Source organism: Pristiophorus japonicus, chromosome 24 (assembly GCF_044704955.1).
Source record: "Pristiophorus japonicus isolate sPriJap1 chromosome 24, sPriJap1.hap1, whole genome shotgun sequence".
NCBI classification, from domain to species: Eukaryota; Metazoa; Chordata; class Chondrichthyes; family Pristiophoridae; genus Pristiophorus; species Pristiophorus japonicus.
Window position 1 is genome coordinate 35,571,041 of NC_092000.1, and position 17,636 is coordinate 35,588,676.

The 17,636-nt window shown below is 49.6% G+C and overlaps 1 protein-coding gene across 6 annotated transcripts in view; it reads left to right on the forward strand.

The window, feature by feature from the left end:
* Positions 1 to 16,475: 16,475 nt before the first annotated feature.
* Positions 16,476 to 17,636, forward strand: part of LOC139238000 (EVI5-like protein) — a 425,899-nt gene continuing 424,738 nt past the window's right edge. For all 6 annotated transcript variants that reach the window (XM_070867399.1, XM_070867393.1, XM_070867395.1 and 3 more), the window contains exon 1: positions 16,476 to 16,609. The gene's annotated coding sequence lies outside the window, so the exon portion shown is untranslated. The remainder of the gene's footprint in view (positions 16,610 to 17,636) is intronic.

Below are 17,636 nucleotides of genomic sequence, written 5' to 3' on the forward strand. Positions count from 1 at the left end.
AGTAGGATACTGCTGGAGTTGGCTTTCCCTACCCCATCTCTGCCAATCACACCTCACCAAAGGGCTGTGTCCTTGCCGACCCTAGCGTTGAAGTCACCGAGGAGGAACCATCTTTGGTCTCATCTGTTGCATCGAGTGTTGGGGCGTATGCACACTGGTTCCGGGATAGGGTGAATCGAAGAGTCATGAGGCATTTGTTAACCCCGCAGGGGGAGTCTTTGAGGCGGTCGGCCAGCTCGTTTTTGATGGCAAAGCCGACTCCGTGGAGGCGGCGTTCTTCCTCTGGTTTCCCTTTTCAAGAAAAAAGTGTAACTTCCACCTTGTTCCTTGAGCTGGCCTTCCCCTGCTCGCCGGGTCTCGCTTAGGGTGGCGATGTCGATATCAAAGCGTCGTAAGTTCCTGGGCAACCATGGCGGTGCGGCGTTCCGGCCTGTCGCTGTTGGAGTTGTCCATGAGGGTCCTGACATTCCAGGTCCCGAACTTCATTTTAGATGAGTGACGATGCCTGTGCATGAGTTCTTTTAACGTGGGGTGGCCGTTGCACACCAGCAATCACACCGGCTTAGCTGAGTGATGTCTTGATCCAGTGGCAAGGGGGTCCAAGACGACTGGAGACCAGGCACTGCTGTATGGGCCTAGTTACCTACGGTGAGGTATTGGCCGCTGGCTCAGCTCTGGGTAGCGCCCTTGGTGGTAGGTGATCCAAGGCCTGGTTGGGGGTAAGTATTGAGAGGGACAGTGGCCCACCGGGGTTCAGGGTGGGAGGGCAGGGGGGTCACAGCCATGGGACTCACCACGTGCTGGAGGAGGAGAAGAGGCCAGGTCACCGGTGGGGAAGGAGAGCTCCATTCGTCGCTGAAGGAGGAGGGGAGGCCAGTTGCTGACGTGGGAGAGGGGGACCCGGTCGCCGTTGAGGAGGAGATTGCTTGTCGCCGCAGGAGGTCCAGCCGTCGTTGTGGAGGCCCAGACGCTATCGTGGAGGAGAGACCCATCTGCCGCCGCTGGAGGTGTTCTGATCACCGCTGGACGGGGTGTGGAGGGGGTGTGGAGGCCAGGTCGCCAGGTCCAGGTCGAAGCCGCAGGAGGCCCGGTCTGAGATCATGGCTGATCATGGTAATTACAAAGGTATGAAGGCAGAGTTGGTTAAAGTGTACTGGGAAAATATATTAAAGGGTGAGACTAGAAAAGTAGTGGCAAACATTTAAGGAAATATTTCATAACTCTCAGCAAAGACATATTCCAGTGAGAAGCTTTGGACCCGAACATGGTGGAAGCTAAGTTCCGCCCAAAGGATCGCTGAGATCCTGACGGTACTTTGGGTGGAAGTTTCATGGAAATATCTTGGAAAGACCGCCCGGCGGCAAAAATGGAACATACGCGCTGAATCTGGGTGGCAGTGGGTGGTAGCTTCCATTCTCGACGGCAAATGCAATTCTCAGCAAAGTACCATCGAGGATTGAGTCGGGCCCAGGGAGGGGGGAACTGATGAAATTTAAAATTTTCAAAAAATAAAAAAAAACACGAAAAATCCTTCAGGGGACCCCACCCTCCTGAATCGCTGCAAAAAAAATTACGAAAAGAAGTGGACTAACCTTTTTTTGCAGGTCTTCATACTTACCGTTGAGGTTAGACCTGCCTCCATGCAGCAGTCCCTTCCCCTGCTACTGGAGAGGACTGCCCGGACCAAACTGGCAGCTCAGTGGGCAGGAGGGCAGCAGGCGGTCCCCAGCAGTCTCCTCTCCCCGCCGGTGGGAGGCCTCCATCAACTTGTTCAGAAATTGCATAGAAAACTCGGCAGCGGCCGATGGTAAGTCCACCAATTTCAGCCCCAAAGACTCTGAGAGAAGGATAAACCATCCGTGGCCAACTGAGGAAGTAAAGGATGGTATCAAATTGAAAACAAAGGCATACAATGTTGCAAAGAACAGTGGAAGGCCAGAGGATTGGGAAATTTTTAGAAGCCAGAAAAGGACGACTAAAAAAATGCTAAAGAGAGAGAAGATAGATTATGAGAGTAAACTAGCAAGAAATATAAAAACAGACATTAAGAGCTTCTCAGGTATATAAAAAGGAAATGAGCAGCTAAATTAAACATTGGTCCCCTAGAGGATGAGACTGGGGAATTAATAATGGGAAACGGGGAAATGGCAGAGACTTTGAAGAAATATTTTGTATCGGTATTCATGTAGAAGACACTAAAAACATCTCAATAATAGATGATAATCGAGGAGCTATTGGGGAGGGAGAGAATTTAAAACAATCACTATCACTAAAGATAAAGTACTAGGCAAACTAATGGGACTAAAGGTGGACAAGTCCCCTGGACCTGATGGTCTACATCCTAGGGTCTTAAAAGAAGTGGCTGCAGAGATAGTGGATGCATTGAGCTCACGGGTTTGGGGGTAATATATTAGCATGGATAAAAGATTGGATAACTGACAGAGAGTTGGGATAAATGGGTCATTTTCAGGGTGGCAAACTGTAACTAGTGGGGTGCCACAGGTGTGGCCTCAACTATTTACAATTTATATTAATGAATTGGATGAAGGGAACTATTGTGTCTGTAAGCACTCTAGTAATGACTCCACGAGGTAAGGTATTGTACTTGAACTGTGGTGACCTTAGTCCATTTATTACAGCTCCTGAGTGAGGGTACAGCATGGTGAGCTCCCTTTTATACCTGGTTACCTGTCGTGTACAGGTGACCCCTAGGTCTCCACCAGTTGCACCCTCCGGTAGTACAAGCATAGTGTATACAGTGTGAAGATACATCCAGTAATCGTTTGTGTCTGTACATTGAGTGTAGAGGGTATATACTTATGGTATACATACACAACATCACTCTCCCCTAAGTCTTGTGCCACTGGCCTTTGCATTGTTTGCCCTGGCCCTAGACTTGAGTTCCCAAAGCCCTTGCACCTTGTCTATGCTTTGGCTTGGCTCTCTCCCTGTTGACCCCCAAGTCCTTATTGCCACAACATTGAGAAATGGTCAGCAGTGGGCGGTTAGAGGTTGCAGTGGAGGTTGAGTGGGTTCTGGGTGTGATCCATGTGTGTCCATGGCTACATACATCCATTTCCCATCCCCCCCCCATACATAGACCATGTGTGTGGCTCAAACCTGCATGTGCATAGATGTACAGAAGGAGAGAACAAAAAAAAGAACATAGGAGTGATTACATCACTGTTTGGGTTTTGCAGTAGTGGAACAAGTACATATTTCAGATAAGGTACATACGTGGTATCACAGTCATGCCCCTGGGTTGTGTAGGTGCAGATGAGTGAAGACGCTAGTTCCAGAGTAACCGGACTGTGTCCAGGTTGTCTGATGGCAGCGCTGTGCCCTCTATCAGCTGGGTGGGCTCAGATCGCTAACCTGGCTGAGTCTCAGGACCTTTGCCGTTGCCTAGTGATGGGCAGAGCCACAGGAGTGTGTGGCCTCCCTGTCCTCCTTTGAGGGCTGCAGTGTCTCACTGCTGCTCTTCAGCGGTAGTGGGAGCCTGGTCATCCCAGGTCCCATTGGGAGGACTGGAGGGTGCTAGCCTCTTGCTCCCGGTACTGGCCCTAGTGGCCAGAGAGATAGAGCCGATCTGGGGCAGGGTACCTGTAGTGGTGCCTTTGCCATCCATTGATCGCTGGCCCTGCAGCTGATATGCTCCCTCTGTGTGTGGCCACACTCCCTGGGGCATCACATTGGTCCTGGAGGTGCAGGCTACATGATCGGGTAGCCTGCTGGACCTGCGTGCTTCCGACGGGAGGTTGCCCTTGGTTTTGTCGGCGTACATGTAGAACCCAGCATCGCACATCATTACTTCATTTACTTTCATAATACATTGGCTCCGACCGCAATTACCCGACTCAACACGGTTAGTTACATTTACATATTTGTATTTGTCAAATACATCCATTACATGTGTATGACCGGCATTGCTGTACAAAGAGTGGACCTGTCCCTTTAATTGTGATAGGTTGCCGGTCTCCTTTAAGAGGGCCTTGCAATCTTTACCCCAATCCGGTTTGCTGCTCGTCATCATGTGTTGTTCCCTCAACGCTGCCCCTCATGGTCTGGCCGCCACCATCTTTACTTCAGGTGCTTCACCTCGTGGTGTGGGCGCCATCTTCTTTCTCTCCACGAGGTAGGTTGCAGTGATCCTTTTCTCCCCAGGTTCTGCCACGGAAGCAGGGAAGTTGCCTTCTGCACCGATTTTCTTCCTCCGGAGTCCTGCCACTGGAGCCTGGACGGTGAAGTCGGGTCGTTTGGGCTGGATCATCTCGCCGTTGGGTTGAGCGGTCTGTGTCGTCACCACGCAGTCGAGTTGAGCGGCTGGTTTCTCAGGTGTTGTGCTGGATCCAAATTCGGGGCCGCGTAGGACGTCGATTGCCGGAGGCTGGAGGTTCTCCCAGCTCCAACGGATTTGTTTCATCCATCTTCTTCTGAGCAGCGTTGGACCATCACCAGCAACGATCCACAAAGGTTACTTGTGCATCGCGCCGCCCTGGGACACCCGGACATCCACGCTGCCAACGACTGGGATGGTGTCGTTTGTGTAGGTGAGCAGCTTCACTTAGATCGGGATAATTTTAGGTCGTTCGACTGGATTGTCCCAAAGTTTCTCAAAGGCTGTCTGATTCATCAGCGATTGGCTCGCCCCTGTGTCCACCTCCATCGAGACTGGAACACCATTGATTTCAACTTCCATTTTCAACAGAGAACTCTCGGTGGAGCAGGTAAACACCCCGTACTCCTCTTCGTGGGGCTGAGCTGCCTCATGGACTCTTCATCATCGCTGGAATCCGGATGATCGGCCAACTCTTCATCGACTCGAGAGGTAAAATTACTCTTGCACATTCGCTGGAGATGGCCCTTCGTGTTACAGCCTTTGCAAGTATAGTCTTTGTAGCGGCACTGGTGGTGCCCTGTGATTTCCCCCACAGCGCCAGCATAGGGTTGGCCGGTTGGCCCCATGTGGCGGACTCAGGGTTGCAGGACTCGGGGTTCTGTTCTCTCTACCCTGAGAGACTGCGAGAGCAGCCTTGCCTCTAAAAGGCGGCAGTTGGTTCACAGTACTTGCCGGGTTAGAGTCCTGGGGGTGAGTCATCCGCTTGGAATCGCAGGCCGAGGCCATGAATGCCTGGCTCACATTAATTGCCTTCTGCAGGGTGACCGTGGTGTCCACAGAAAGCAGTCTGTGGAGAAGACTCTCGTGGCTGATTCCAATGACGAAGATGTGCTGCAGCACTTCGGTGAGGTGGTCGCCAAAGTCATGGTGCAGCCAATCATCTGAGGTCTGCAGCATATTTTGCGATTCCTTGGCCTTCGGGCCGCTCGTGGGTGTAGAACTGGTGTCTGGCTGTGAGGATGCTCGCTTTAGGTTTGAGCTGTTCCTGTATCATCTTTACGAGCTCCGCATACATTTTGGTTATCGTCTTCTCTGGGGCTAGCAAGGCCAGAGACGGTGGGTCCACAACTGCTGAGCAGGATAGCTCTGCACTTATCAGCCAGCGAGGTCGGTGTGTCTCCCGCCAGGTCGCTCGCAATGAAAAAGTGTTCGAGCCTTTCCACAAAGGCCTCCCAATCTTCTTCATCGGCGAATTGTTGAAAGTTGCCAAGGTTAGCCATTTTTTGCGTGGAAATTTGTAATCTCGTTGCCAGTTATTGGGTCTGTAAGCACTCTAGTTATGACTCCACGAGGCAAGGTATTGTACTTGAACTGTGGTGACCTTAGTCCATTTATTACAGCTCCTGAGTGAGGGTACAGTAAGGTGAGCTCCCTTTTATACCTGGTTACCTGTCGTGTACAGGTGACCCCTAGGTCTCCACCAGTTGCACCCTCTGGTGGTACAAGCATAGTGTATACAGTGTGTAACTGTACATTGAGTGTACAGGGTATATACTTATGTTACACATACACAACAGGAACGAGTGTAACATAGCCAAATTTGCTGATGATACAAAGATAGGTGGGAAAGCAAGTTGTGAGGAGGATGCAAAGAATCTACAAAGGGATATAGACAGGCTCAGTGAGTGGGCAAAAATTTGGAAGATGGACTATAACGTGGGAAAATGTGAGGTTATCCACTTTGGTAGGAAAAATAAAACAGCAAATTATTATTTAAATGGGGAGCGATTACAAAATGCTGCAGTACAGAGAGATTTGGGGGTTCTTGTACATGAAACACAAAAAGTTAGCATGCAGGTACAGCAAGTAATCAAGAAGGCAAATGGAATGTTGGCCTTTATAGCAAGGGAGATAGAGTATAAAAGTAGGAAAGGCCTACTCCAACTGTACAGGGTGTTGGTAAGACCACACCTGGAGTACTGCGTACAGTTTTGGTGTCCTTATTTAAGGAAGGATATGCTTGCATTGGAGACAGTTCAGGGAAGTTTCACGAGGTTGATACCTGAGATGAAGGGGTTGTCATATGAAGAAAGGTTGAGCAGGTTGGGCCTATACTCATTGGAGTTTAGAAGACTGAGAGGTGATCTTATTGAAACATAGAAGATTCTGAGGGGGCTTGACAGGGTAGATGCAGAGAGGATGTTTCCCCTTGTGGAGGTATCTAGAACTAGAGAGCATAGTTTCAGAATAAGGGGTCACCCTGTTAAAACAGAAATGAGGAGGAATTTCTTCTCTCAGATGGTCATGAATCTTTGGAATTCTCTACCCCAGGGAGCTGGGTCTTTGAATATATTTAAGGTGGAGTTAGTCAGATTTTTGAATGATAAGGGAGTCAAGGGTTATGGGGTATGGGAAGGGAAGTGGAGTTGAGGCCAGGATCAGATCAGCCATGATCTTATTAAATGGTGGAGTCGGCTTGAGGGACCAAACGGCCTACTTCTGCTCCTATTTCTTATATTCTTATAATCTTCTACCTCAACTCCACTTGCCTGCACTATCCCCATCTCCCTTAATTCCCTTAATATCCAAAAATCTACTGATCTCTGTCTTGAATATACTCAACACTTGAGCTTCAACAGCCCTCTGGGGCAGAGAATTCCAAAGATTCACAACCCTCTGAGTGAAGAAATGTTTCCTCATCCCAGTCTTAAATGGCCGACCCCTTATCCTGAGACTGTGACTCCTGGTTTCCCAGCCAAGGGAAACATCCTCCCTGCATCTACCTTATCAAGCCCTGTAAGAATTTTGTGTTTCAATGAGATCACCTCTCATTCTTCTAAACTCTAGAGAATATAGGCCTAATCTACTCAATCTCTCATTGGACAATCCCCCCATCCCAGGAATCAGTCTGGTGAACATTCATTGCACTCCCTCTATGGCAAGTATATCCTTCCTTCGGTAAGGAGACCAAAACTGATATGTCCTTACTATACAGTATAAATGCACACAAGGCCCATACTTGAGAGAACCAGTTACCTTTATTACCAAGACCTCAAGTGATGAAGTTGGGTGGAGCTTCCCCTTTTATACCTGACAGTCCAGGTTAGGAGTGTCTCCCACAAGTTCACCCCCTTGAGGTCAATGTTCTCAAGGTGTACAACTTAGGTCAGCTTATACATGGGTTAAATACATGACATCACCTCCCCCCCAAAGTCTTATTGGGATCACAGGTTGAGTCTCTCTGGTGGTTTACGCTCCCTTGTAGAGTGCCTGAGTTGGGGCTCCGTTTCTTGGGCGCTGGCCTGAGTGTCTGCTGTTTGCGGTGCCTCAGGCCTATCCGGACTGCCCACAGTGACTGGGCTCTCCTCCACTTGGTTCCGGTGTTCTGTCACCTGTGGTGGAGTAAACTCTACGTCGTGTTCTTCCTCTGCTTCTTCTATGGGGTTGCTGAATCTCCTTTTAGCTTGATCCACATGTTTGTGGCAGATTTGTCCATTGGTAAGTTTAACTATCAAAACCCTATTCCCCTCTTTGACAATCACAGTGCCTGCAAGCCATTTGGGCCCTGCAGCGTAATTAAAGACAAAAACAGGGTCATTGACATCAATACATCGCGCCCTCGCATTCCTGTCATGGTAGTCACATTGTGACTGACGCCGCTCTCAACAATTTCTTTAATAATGGGGTGTATAAGGGATAACCTGGTTTTGAGCGTCCTTTTCATTAGCAGCTCTGCGGGTGGAATCCCTGTGAGCGAGTGTCGTCGGGATCTATTGGCCAACAGGAGGCGTGATAAACGGCTTTGTAGGGAACCCCCTTGGATTCTGAGCATCCCCTGTTTGATTATCTGCACTGCTCGTTCCGCCTGGCCGTTTGAGGCCGGCTTGAACGGTGCTGTTCTGACATGGTTGATTCCATTGTCTGCCACGAAGTCCTGGAACTTAGTGCTTGTGAAGCATGGGCCATTGTCGCTGACCAAGACATCTGGTAGACCATGGGCGGCGAACATTGCCCGTAGACTTTCTACCGTGGCAGAGGATGTGCTTGAATTTAAAATGGCACACTCAATCCATTTGGAGTAGGTATCTACTACAACCAAAAACATTTTTCCCATGAAAGGACCTGCGTAGTCCACATGGATGCGTGACCATGGCTTGGCGAGCCAGGACCAAGGGCTAAGGTGGGCTAACCTGGGTGCGTTGCCCAGCTGAGCATATGTGTTGCACCTGCGAACACAAAGGTCCAGGTCTTGCCACCAGACGTGTGACCTGGCAATTGCCTTCATCATGACAATGCCCGGGTGCTCATTGTGAAGCTCTCTGCCCACCTGGGGCATGACTACTCAGTTTCCCCACAGTAGGCAATCGGCCTGAATCGAGAGTTCATCCTTGCATCTATGAAACAATTTAAATTCCTCAGGGCATACCCCATACGTGGCTGCCCAGTCCCCATTCAGGACACATTTCTTAACTAAAGACAGTAGCGGGTCTTTATTTGTCCAGACTTTAATCTGACGGGCTGTCACGGGTGAGCCTTCGCTTTCGAAAGCTTCAACAGCCATGACCATCTCAGCATCATGCTCAGTTTCCCCCTCAGTGGTGGCTAATGAAAGCCTGCTGAGTGCATCGGCGCAGTTTTCAGTGCCCTGTCTGTGCCGAATTGTGTAGTCATAGGCGGCTAACGTGAATGCCCACCTCTGTATGCGGGCCGATGCATTCGCATTTATGGCTTTGTTGTCGGCCAAAAGGGATGTTAGGGGTTCTGATCTGTCTCCAGCTCAAATTTCCTGCCAAACAGATACTGGTGCATTTTCTTTTACTGCATATACACATGCTAGCGCTTCCTTTTCTACCATCCTGTAGCCCCTTTCTGCCTGGGACAGACTTCTGGAGGCATAAGCTACCGGCTGTAACTGATCATTGGCATTCACATGCTGCAACACACACCCGACCCCATAGGATGATGCATCGTATGTTAAAACAAGTTTCTTACATGGGTCATATAACGCTAATAGTTTGTTGGAGCATAACAAATTGCGTGCTCTATCAAAAGCCCTTTCCTGGCTGTCCCCCAGACCCAATCACAACCTTTGCGTAGGAGCACATGTAGCAGCTCTAACAGCATGCTCAATTTGGGAAGAAAGTTACCAAAATTGTTCAGGAGCCCCAGGAACGAACGCAGCTCCGTCGTGTTACGGGGTCTGGGTGCTCTCTGGATCGCTTCCGTTTTGGACGCAGTAGGTCTGATCCCATCTGCTGCTACCCTCCTCCCCAGGAATTCTACCTCTGGAGCTAAGAAGACGCACCTCACCTTTTTCAGTCGCAGACCTACCCGGTCCAGTCTGTGTAGCACCTCCTCCAGGTTGTGGAGGTGTTCTTCAGTGTCGCGACCTGTGATGAGGATGTCGTCTTGAAAAACCACCGTGCTTGGAATCGACTTGAGGAGGCTTTCCATATTTCGCTGAAAGATCGCGGCGGCCGAACGAATCCCGAACGGACATCTGTTATACTCAAACAACCTCTTGTGTGTTGTGATGGTGGTCAACTTCTTTGACTCACTCACCAGCTCCTGGGTCATGTAAGCTGAGGTCGGATCCAATTTTGAAAAAAGTTTGCCATCGGATAGCGTCGCAAAGAGGTCCTCCGCTCTCGGTAGCGGGTACTAGTCTTGGAGTGACACCCGATTGATGGTGGCCTTGTAATCGCCACGTATCCTGACCGACCCATCCGCCTTGAGCACCGGCACGATCGGGCTCGCCCAGTCACTGAATTCGACTGACGAGATGATGCCTTCCCTCAGCAGGCAGTCCAGTTCGCATTCTATCTTTTCCCGCATCACGTACAGCACCGCTCTGGCCTTGTGGTGTACTGGTCTGGTGTCCAGGTTTATGTGAATCACTACCTTGGCCCCCATGAAAGTGCCGATTCCAGGTTGAAATAATGAGTCAAATTTGTTCAGGAGCTGTGAGCATGATACTCGCTCCACAGAAGAAATCGCATTGACATCGCCCCATTTCCAGTTCATGACAGCAAGCCAACTCCTCGCCAGTAGTGCGGGACCGTCCCCCGGGACAATCCAGAGTGGCAACCTGTTCTCCGAATCTTTGTGGATCACAACTACCGAGGCGCTGCCTAGCACCCGGAATTATCTCCTTTGTATATATCCGTAGCTGTGCATCAATCGGCAATAATTTTGGCCTCCTGACCTTGGACACCCACAACCTTTCGAACTGTTTGATGCTCATCAGGGACTGACTGGCCCCCATGTCTAGCTCCATTAATACTGGGATGCCATTGAGGAGCACTTTCATCATTATCGGTGGCGTTCTGGTATATGAACTGTATATGTGCTCCACATGAACTCGCTGAACTTCAGCTTCCAGTGATTTCCCCCAGTATTCATTTGGCCTCCTAGGGCTTACATCGGGCCCGTCCTCCTTGTACATCAACCTGGCTGCAGGCTTCCTGCACGTACGTGCCAAGTGACCACTGACGTTGCAGTTTCTGCAGGTATATTGCTGATACCTGCAAGCTCTGGCTGGGTGTTTGCCTCTACACCTCCAGCATGAGCTAGAGGCACCGTTGTTGGAAACAAAAGGTCCATTACCAGTTGATTGTCTCTGACTGTCTCTGTAACTGTCCTTACGCACACCATTAACAGATATTGATGGCCCCATTACTGGCCGCATTGTCCATTGCGATGGCGTGAATTGCCATTCAGCTAGCCATTGTCTCTGTTGAATTCCCCTTTTGGGTTTGACTACATGCTGGGGCATGTCCGATTGCCCTTGTCTGCCTAGAGAACTGTGTGCTGCGTTAACAATGTTGACTCCCTGGTCGTTCGCCGCATTTGAGCCAAGATTTTTGTCATACATCATTCTGGTCTCTTCCTCCCCTGAGATAAATGTCTGGGCTATCAGAGACGCCGCTTCCAAGGTCAAGTCTTTGGTCTCAATCAGTTTCCTGAAAACCTCAGCGTGTCCGATGCCCTCAATAAAAAGGTCTCGCAGCATCTCCGCTCTGTATGCATCTGGGAACTTACATAGGCTCGCCAGTCACCGGAGGTCTGCCACGAAGTCTTTACGCTTTGCCCTTCTCGCCGCCAGTGCATGTAAAACCGGTATCTCGCCATGTGCATGCTGCTCGCCGGTTTAAGGTGTTCCCCGATCAACTTACTGAGCTCTTCGAACGTCTTGTCCGCCGGCTTCTCTGGTGCTAGAAGGTCCTTCATCAGGGAATACGTTCTGGATCCACAAACCGTGAGGAGATGAGCCCTGCGTTTGTCAGCCGAATCCGGTCCCAACCATTCCTTAGTGACAAAACTTTGCTGCAGTCTCTCAATAAAATCGTCCCAATCATCACCAACACAGTACCTCTCATCTGTGCTGCTAGTGGCCATGCTTGAGTGGTTTAAATCTCAGTTTCTTGTCGCCAATGATATGTCCTTACTATACAGTATAAATGCACACAAGGCCCATACTTAAGAGAAGGTCACTCTGTGACCAGTTACCTTTATTACCAAGACCTCAAGTGATGAAGGTGGGTGGAGCTTCCCCTTTTAAACCTGGAAGTCCAGGTTAGGAGTGTCTCCCACAAGTTCACCCCCTTGTGGTCAATGTTCTCAAGGTGTACAACTTAGGTCAGCTTATACATGGGTTGCAATGATAGTTGAGTACATGACAAAATCTATACAGAATACTCCAGGTATGGTCTCACCAGGGCCCTATATAATTGCAGTAAGATGTGCTCTGAACATTTCCCAATCTCTCACCATTTACAAAATACTCTGCCTTTCTATTTTTCCTACCAAAGTGGATAACTTCACATTTCTTCATATTATATTCTATTTGACACGTTCTTGCCCCCTCACTTAGCCCGTCTCTATCCCCTTGAAGGCTCTTTACATCCTCCTCACAACTTACATTCCCGCCTAGCATTGTATTAGCAAACTTGGATATATCTCATTTGGTGCACTCATCCAAATCATTGATATATATTGTGGATAGCTGAGGCACAAGCACCGATCCTTGCGGTACTCCACTAGTTACATAGAAACATAGAAAATAGGTGCAGGAGTAGACCATACGGCCCTTCGAGCCTGCACCGCCATTCAGTAAGATCATGGCTGATCATTCCTTCAGTACCCCTTTCCTGCTTTCTCTCCACACCCCTTGATCCGCTTAGCCGTAAGGGCCATATCTAACTCCCTTTTGAATATATCCAATGGACACGCATCAACAACTCTCTGCGGCAGGGAATTCCACAGGTTAACAACTCTCTGAGTGAAGAAGTTTCTTCTCATCTACCCCTTATCCTAATCTGTGTCCCCTGGTTCTGGACTTCCCCAACATCGGGAACAATCTACCTGCATCTAATCTGTCCCGTCCTGTCAGAATTTTGTATGTTTCTATGAAATCCCCTCTCATCCTTCTAAACTCCAATGTATAAAGGCCCAGTTGATCCAGTCTCTCCTGATATGTCAGTCCAGCAATCCCGGGAATCAGTCTGGTGAACCTTCGCTGCACTCCCTCAATAGCAAGCACATCCTTCCTCAGATTAGGAGACCAAAACTCAACACAATATTCCAGGTGAGGCCTCACTAAGGCCCTGTACAACTGCAGTAAGACCTCCCTGCTCCTATACTCAAATCCCCTCGCTATGAAGGTCAACATACCATTTGCCTTCTTTACTGCCTGCTGTACCTGTATGCCAACTTTCAATGACTGATGAACCATGACACCCAGGTCTCATTGCACCTCCCCTTTTCCTAATCTGCCACCATTCAGATAATATTCTGCCTTCGTGTTTTTGCCCCCAAAGTGGATAACCTTACATTTATCCACATTATACTGCACCTGTCATGCATTTGCCCACTCACCTAACCTGTCTAAGTCACCCTGCAGCCTCTTAGCGTCCCCCTCACAGCTCACCTCGTCACCCAGTTTAGTGTCATCTGCAAACTTGGAGATATGACATTCAATTCCTTCATCCAAATCATTGATGTATATTGTAAAGAGCTGGGGTTCCAGCACTGAGCCCTGCGGCACTCCACTAGTCACTGCCTGCCATTCTGAAAAGGACCCGTTTATCCCGACTCTCTGCTTCCTGTCTGCCAACCAGTTCCCTATCCACGTCAATACATTATCCCCAATACCATGTGCTTTGATTTTGCACACCAATCCCTTGTGTGGGACCTTGTCAAAAGCCTTTTGAAAGTCCAAATACACCACATCCACTGGTTCTCCCTTGTCCACTCTACTAGTTACATCCTCAAAAAATTCTAGAAGATTTGTCAAGCATGATTTCCCTTTCATAAATTCATGCTGACTTTTACCAATCCTGCCACTACTTTCCAAATGCGCTGCTATTACATCTTTAATAATTGATTCCAACATTTTTCCCACTACTGATGTCAGGCTAACCGGTCTATAATTCCCTGTTTGCTCCCTCTCTCCTTTTTTAAAAAGTGGTGTTACATTAGCTAGCTTCCAGTCCATAGGAACTGATCCAGAGTTGATAGACTGTTGGAAAATGATCACCAATCCATCCACTATTTCTAGGGCCACTTTCTTAAGTCCTCTGGGATGCAGACTATCAGGCCCTGGGGATTAATCAGCCTTCAATTTCCTGACTAATAAGGATTTCCTTCAGTTCCTCCTTCTCGCTAGACCCTCTGTCCCCTAGTACTTCCGGAAGGTTATTTGTGTCTTCCTCAGTGAAGACAGAACCAAAGTATTTGTTCAATTGGTCTGCCATTTCTTTGTTCCCCATTATAAATTCACCTGAATTCGACTGTCTTCACTAATCTTTTTCTCTTCACATATCTATAGAAGTTTTTGCAGTCAGTTTTTATGTTCCCGGCAAGCTTCTTCTCGTACTCTATTTTCCCCCTCTTAATTCAACCCTTTGTCCTCCTCTGCTGAATTCTAAATTTCTCCCAGTCGTCAGGTTTGCTGCTTTTTTCTGGCCAATTTATATGCCTCTTCCTTGGATTTAACACTATCATTAATTTCCCTTGTTAGCCACGGTTGAGCCACCTTCCTCATTGTATTTTTACTCCAGACAGGGATGTACAATTGCTGAAGTTCATCCATGTGATCTTTCAATGTTTGCTGTTGCCTATCCACCGTCAACCCTTTAAGTATCATTTGCCAGTCTATTCTAGCCAATTCACGCCTCAAACCATCAAAGTTACCTTTCCTCAAGTTCAGGACCCTACTTTCTGAATTAACTGTGTCACTCTCCATCCTAACTCACATTTATCCACATTATACTGCATCTGCCATGCATTTGCCCAGTCTGTGAGGAGAACACAAAGCATCTGCAAAGGGATATAGATGGGCTAAGTGAGTGGGCAGTAAGGTGGCAGATGGAGTATAATGTAGGGAAATGTGAGGTTATTCACTTTGGTAGGAAAAATGTAAAAAGAATATTTTTTAAATGATGAGAAACTTTTAAATGTTGGTGTTGAGAGGTTTGGGTGTCCTTGTGCAAGAAACACAGAAAGCTAGTGTGCAGGTACAGCAAGCAATAAGGAAAGAAAGTGACATGTCCTTTACTGCAAGGGGGTTGGAGTATAAGGGTAAGGAAGTCTTGCTGCAACTGTACAGGGCCTTGGTGAGACCACACCTGGAGTATTGTGCACAGTTTTAGTCTCCTTATCTGAGGAAGGATATACTTGTCTTGGAGGCGGTGCAACGGAGGTTCACTAGATTGATTCCTGGGATGAGAGGGCTGTCTTATGATGAGAGATTGTGTAGAATGGGTCTATACTCTCTGGAGTTTAGAAGAATGATAGGTCATCTCATTGAAACATACAAGATTCAGAAGGGGATTGACAGGTTAGATGCTGAGAGGTTGTTTCCCCGTGCTGGAGTGTCTATAACTAGAGGGCACAGCCTCAGGACAAGGGATAGGCCTTTTAAAATTGAGATGAGGAGGAATTTCTTCACTCAGAGAGTTGTGAATCTTTGGAATTTTCTTCCGCAGAGGACTGTGAATGCTGAGTCTCTTAATATATTCAAGGCTGAGCTAGATAGATCTTTGGGGTCTAGGGGAATCAAGGAATATGGAAATCACATGGGAAAGTGGAGTTGAGGTCGATGATTAGCCATGATCTTATTGAATGGCAAAGCAGGCTCGAAGGGCCGTATAGCCTACTCCTGCTCCTATTTCTTATGTTCTTATGTACCACATCCACTGGTTCCCCATTATCTATTCTGCTAGTTGCAACCTCAAAAAACTCTAACAGGTTTGTCAAACTTGATTTTCCTTTCATAAATCCACATTGACTCTGCCCAATCTTATTATTATTTTCAAAGTGTTCTTAATAATAGATTCTAGCATCTTTCCTGCTACTGATGTCAGGTTAACTGGTCTGTATTTCCCCGTTTCCTCTCTCCCTCCTTAGAGTTGTTCAAATTCATGTGGGGTCTAGACAGAGCAGATAGAGAGAAACTGTTCCCATGGCGGGAGGTTCAAGAACCGGAGGGCACAGATTTAAGATGATTGGCAGAAGAACCAAAAGCGACAGGAGGAAAAACCTTTTTACGCAATGAGTGGTTAGGATCTGGAATGATAGGATGGTGAAGGCAGATTCAATCACGGCTTTCAAAAGGGAATTGGATAGGTACCTGAAGGAAAGAAATTGCAATGCTACGGGAAAGAGCGGGAGATTATGAGCAGCTGAGGTGTTGTTCAGAGAGCTGGCACCGGCTCGATGGGCCAAATGGCCTCATTGTGTGCTGTAACCATTGTATGAATCTATGAATTGGAAATATATTTTTGTAGCTACTATTGAGGCCCCGTGGCTTTGGCACAGAATGCCAGTCTGCTCACAGTGCAAGTGCATCAGCCAGTCCGGAATACGCAGAGCCCGGGCAGCATCAGCACCACACTCGATTGGCTGCTCTCACTGTCCATCAACAGTCCATCATTGCTTGACGTGTCGGACCGGCCCTGGCGCTCTGTGATTGGTAGAGGCTGCCCGAAAGCGCGATTGGTGCAGCCACCTGTCAGTCAGAGCGGTTGACTGGGTTTGGATTGGTGGAGAGGCGGGGGATGGGGCGGGACGGAGCTTTGCGATTGGTGACAGGCCGGAGCCCCGCCCCCCGGGCTGTCAGTGTTGTCGGGGCCAAGCCGGGCGGCGGGCAGCCTGAGGGAGAGCGGCCGGAACCGGGCGCTGGAGTCGGAGTCAGACGAAGGCGGCGCAGAGCGACCGGGGCCTGGCAGAAGCGGGGATAGGAATGGCGGCCGGGCTCGGAGGCGACAGGTGAGTTGAGGTGGGGCGGTTGCTAGGGCCGGTTGCCCCTGGAGACGGGTGGGGCCTGGGCCCTGGTCCTGGTCTCCGGGGCGGGGCTGGGCTGTACCCGGGCGTGCGGGGGGCCGATGAAAGGGGCGGTGTCCCCGGGCCGTTTGACCCTCTCCGCTCCTCCGACCGGCGGGGGAAGCGGCCGGGCAGGCAGCTCCTGTCGGGAGAGGACCGGGGGCGGAGCCCTCTGATCGGATGGAGCAGCTCCCGTCCGCCGCAGGGTTGGTGGGTGGGTGAGAGCGAGAGAGACACACACACCGGGGGAGGGGGAGTGAGAGAGAGAGTCACACACCGGGGGAGGGGGAGTGAGAGAGAGAGTCACACACCGGGGGAGGGAGAGTGAGAGAGAGAGTCACACACCGGGGGAGGGAGAGAGAGAGAGTCACACACCGGGGGAGGGAGAGTGAGAGAGAGAGTCACACACCGGGGGAGGGAGAGAGAGAGAGTCACACACCGGGGGAGGGAGAGTGAGAGAGAGAGTCACACACCGGGGGAGGGAGAGGGAGAGAGAGAGAGAGAGAGAGAGAGTCACACACCGGGGGAGGGAGAGTGAGAGAGAGAGTCACACACCGGGGGAGGGAGAGTGAGAGAGAGAGTCACACACCGGGGGAGGGAGAGTGAGAGAGCGAGAGAGAGAGAGTCACACACCGGGGGAGAGAGAGAGAGAGAGAGAGAGAGAGAGAGTCACACACCGGGGGAGGGAGGGAGAGAGAGAGAGAGAGAGTCACACACCGGGGGAGGGAGGGAGGGAGAGAGAGAGAGAGTCACACACTGGGGGAGAGAGAGAGAGAGAGAGAGAGAGAGTCACACACCGGGGGAGGGAGAGAGAGAGAGTCACACACCGGGGGAGGGAGAGTGAGAGAGAGAGAGTCACACACCGGGGGAGGGAGAGTGAGAGAGAGAGAGTCACACACCGGGGGAGGGAGAGTGAGAGAGAGAGTCACACACCGGGGGAGGGAGAGTGAGAGAGAGAGTCACACACCGGGGG